Here is a 4,848-nt window from a genome sequence, read left to right as displayed (position 1 = left end):
TGGAACTGCATAGAACATTTTGATTTAAAATTTTTCACTGTTTTTTTTTTTTTTGTTGTAGCAGCTTACTAAACTCAGTCTAAATCAGTGAGTCGACTACATGTTGTCTCCATTCTCATCTAACGACATGCTCAGCAAAAGCCAGGACCGATGGGTTTGGGCCATAGCAAGGGGATGTTAGGTGAACTAATGTGAGCGGCCATGTACAATATACAGAATGGAGTTATGTAAAAGCATCTCATTCTTCGTCTGCGGTAGGTTGCGTTGTTCTCCGATGATAGATTTCACGAAAGTGTTGACTGATTTCCGATGAATGACTGGTATATAATAGACAACATTTGTGTAGTCGGTTTGCTTCAGCGGATGGTGTATTCTCATTCCCTAATCTAGTTAAGATCGATGAATGTCATTAAGTGTGAATTTGTTCACTCATTTTGTTTTTCAGTTTTACTTGGAATCCAAAATACGTCGAACTTTTTTGCTTTACTAATTTCTAAATAAAAGCTATGTTTAACTTTTTAGCACTTATATTGTAATTTTGGTCATGGTGATTTTAATAAAACTCAGTTTGTATTATCTTTGGTTAAAAACCCAGGTGTATTACCCAGGAACACTTTAATTTGAAAGATGGTCAAAATTGGCCAACTTCCACTGCATTATTTATTACAATCGAATAATACATATACTTATACCATATCTACCCCTTATTTAGTAGGCTTAGTAGGCCAATCTATATAAATTTTGTATACTTTTTCATTCCTTGGCAAAAGTACTACACAAATCATAGTCAAATCGGATCACGATTGCAAGTATTTGCAGCAGCTTATATGAGAATTTTTTTTATTTGGGCGCTAAGCAAATATGCTATTATAATTATAAAGTCTATTTAATTTTAGGACTTTCACCAAAATAAAAATTCTGAATATCGAGAGATTTTTTTTAAATCAAAATTTATTTGGATTTAAATGGACAACAATATTATTGAAGGATAGCTTTGTAAAGGGACTATTTATTTGTTTGCATTACCTTATTTTCTATAGGTATAATGGCGCGTACGATATTTTTTCCTGCACATGCTAAGAGGAAATTTATCAAAGAATTTGCGCTTGCTTGTATTTCATTTCTATAACGATTTTTTACGAATCTTCAAAGAAAATTGTACGAAGTGGTTGACGTGAAGTCGCAAAAAAATTTCTGTACGAAAAATAAACAAATTTCTGAAAAAATTCTGCATGAAATTCTTTTCATTGCTTTACCGATTTTCTTCCGAAATTTCGTAAAGAAACGAAGTGTGCACAGTTTACTTCATTTTAGAAAATTCGGCAAAAAATCGGATGAGATCCTTACGAATTCTTTAAAAAATTTTCTACAATTCAGAATACTCTGGAAAAATAGTTTGCAGGCTTCTTTAAATTTTAATTACATACATACATAGATATTTGAAATTTCATTAATTTATATATTGTTTCTATAATTGTCATGCGTCCTTTTCGCATTTTAAATTGCTAGCAGAATTTCACGAACAGTAGGTGCGCTCTCCCATCATCTACTCGTATATGAGGTTAATGACGTCACAGACTCAGGGGGCATGCGCTTACGATGCTCCATTCTCATTGGATGCCAATATTACTCCAACACCTTTACAACCCCAAATGCACACTTAACCAAAAAAAACGGACAGGTCATTGTTGTCATCTGTAAAATATCACCTGCGTACTCTAACAATCTACTATTTTATACAGGTGTACATTAATCATGACTAAAACAACCCCACTTCATCCTCTCCAGCGTGCATATATACATACATATGTATTTATTAAGGCAACAATACAAAACAAGTTCCAACCGGCACACATCTCTTATCTCTCTCTCGATATTAGTTAGTTTAGTAAGCAGATTTCAGTAATTGAGCTACGTAATTGGAAGGAGGTGTGGAAATGGCGGTTGTTAACTATTTTTGTAGCCTTCCGAATATACATATATAAAGACTATATGTAGATATGTACACCTCCTATGTATGGATTTCGAAGTGTTAAAGAGAGCAAATAAAATAATACTGTATGTAAATATAAACTTGATTTCGTGTGTAGGTGTGTAGATTGGTTGCTTTTATTAATTAGATGAATTGTCGAAAAAACAATGTCACGAAATACACCTGAAACAAAACCTAGTGCATATTTTTTAATAATTAGGTTTATAGATCTTTAAAAAGATGTAGACTTGGATTTTTGGCAGTTCTCATCGCGAAAAAAAAATAAAAAATTTGTTTTCTTAATTTTTTCCACTTCGACCATCACTAATTTTAAAACTTTCTATGCAAGTGGGCGAACATGTAGTATCTATCTAAAAGTACATAATTCGAATAAATTGATACCTCATTAAATTAAATAAGATACAACCTTTCAAAGTCAAGCAAGTTTGCTGGAACTTTCGGATTTTCGTGCAGTGTGAGTAAGGAATTGATCAATATTTACTTAAAACTCAGACTTTCAAAAGCACCCGAATTTTTCTGAAAATTAAGATGGAAAATAAAAATCATAGCATTTTGCCAAGTTGATAAATTTTATTATGTAATATTCACGCAAATACGGTGGCGAAAATGTAAATAGGGAAAAGGCATTTCAGCAAGTTTTGGCTAGTTTTCTCTGCTTGAAAAATATTTCTTAATTTCTACTATGAAAATATAGCTTAAAAGAAACCATGTAAATCCAAATTTCCAATCAATTTAATTTTGTAGAATATTTATAAAAATCAACGAATTTTAACAAATGTTTATCAAAATTTTAAACTTTTTATTCAGATTTTTAGAATTCTTCTGAGTCGTAGCCTGTTGAATATTATATACAGGGTTAGGATTTTTAAGGCATTTGCCTATTTTGTCTGCTTAGTCTTATCTGTAAACATATTAGAGAACCACACGTTTCATGTCTTCCTTGATTAAAAATTTAAATTTTAATTTTGCCTTTTTTTACTGTATCGCCTTTTTCTGTCTTTTCTGCATGTCTTGCCTTTTTATATTAAAAATCTCTGATAGAAGTTCGCTGTACTGTACCGATCGTATGACTACAAAAAAATTGTCCCATTTTTTTTTTTTATACCAACTGTCTATGTAACATGTACAAAACTGTCCAAAAGTACCATTCATGTGACACTGAATTAAAATGTGCAATGTTAAAAAAAAAATCAACAAAATTTCGTAAAAATTTTGTAGAGTATGTAGTTTAGTAGCCCATTTAATTCTAGTAGAATAAAGTACATGTTTGAAATGACTAAAAATTATGGTTGATTTTTTTTAGAATTTTTATAAAAGTTCGAAATTTTTACGAAAGTCGCAAGGCCCCAGACATTTTTTGCCTTGCCCCGTCCAACGGATTTCTTAAATGGCGGTGATGTCAGTTTTTGTTCTTACGAGGACATCAACCAGCCGGGCAGAGGCACCTTCCCCATTAAGGGTCCGGAAATTCCGGGTGCATGCCCACAAATCGTAGTCCTTTAAACGTTTTCCGTGGTCGTCATCAAAAGTGGGGCTCTCATCCGAGGCTTTGTTATCGTTTTTCATTGGAGCCTGTTTTTACGTGGCGGGTCCCAAACCCAAATTCTTTGCCTTCATTTTAGCATACGTGAACTACTGTGCTCTATCAAATTGATATGTATGTTCGGACACAGCCAGAAAGACACTCGCCTTTGTGTGATTTATTTCACTTTCTTTGCGGCGATACTTGCATGCAAATCTTTTTTTTTCGAAATTGCATCCTTGATCCTGGCAGTGTTTTTTTGTTTTGCTTTGGCTCTTCTCCTTTTTTATACAAAGTAGCAGTATTTTCTCAGTGCCTTTTTCCACCCACTTACTTTCTATTTCTCTTCCCAACTAAACACAACGCACCGCTTAGCTCACATTTCTTTTTGTATGCATTGTTATTTTGGCATTGTTGTCCTTTTTTCTATTACTTTCACGTTCAATGCCTTATTTGTTTGCTATTTTTGCTGGTCAAGGAGTCTCATTGTCTGCGGTGTACAATTTTTATGTAATTCAAGTGGCTCACATGCACACATGTCTATTTCGTGTAGGCAAATTCCATAGTTATGTGTGTCCAAAAGGTGGCAAACGAGCGACACGCCCACATTCAAAGGTACATACATATTTACTCATGCCACCACCACTCATTATCTGCCACATGGCACGCCCACTCAACCGAAAACTATAGAAGGAATGAATGCATTTCTAGCGAAGTACTTTAGTCACTAAAGTCGTCACCAGAATGCTACTGCATTTCCGATTTCTTCACACGCTTCATATATGCGTAAATTACCAGTGAATTTTGTCGGCTTTTCAGTTGTTTTTGGCTTTCTTCTCTCTTGCCAATTTGTTCGACTAATCCTTGAGATGCAGTATGGTTAGGCATTGGATGCACATTTGTGGTCATTTGCATGTGTTCAATCAGCGCTTATCAGTGTTTGTCTTTGAAAATCTGCCATGTATATCATATGAGTCGATTTGTGGATGTGGTTGTGATTAGCTGCTTTGTAAATTTTTTCAGCCCCTTTTTCTTTGCTATTGATTTAAAATAAAACAATTTTCTCCAATAAAACCATCATCAGCTTACTTATTACTCACACTTGGGTGTCAAATTGCTCTAGATTAGCTCAAGATTAACATTCACATGGATACATACATACATATATAGAGGACGCGTGGAATTGTAAAAAGAGCTTGTGTTATACTCCTAATACTGGTTTACCAAAAAAAAATGTCTAGCCTTTTTTGGAATATATGTATTGGTCATCTTCAGTCCGATCGCAACATCTGGCAAACTCATATGAATTTCCTAGGAATACATAAAACACAAA

Source organism: Rhagoletis pomonella, unplaced genomic scaffold, assembly GCF_013731165.1.
Source record: "Rhagoletis pomonella isolate Grant_MI unplaced genomic scaffold, Rhpom_1.0 Rhpom_scaffold_00007, whole genome shotgun sequence".
NCBI lineage: Eukaryota > Metazoa > Arthropoda > Insecta > Diptera > Tephritidae > Rhagoletis > Rhagoletis pomonella.
This window is presented reverse-complemented; position numbering follows the sequence as displayed.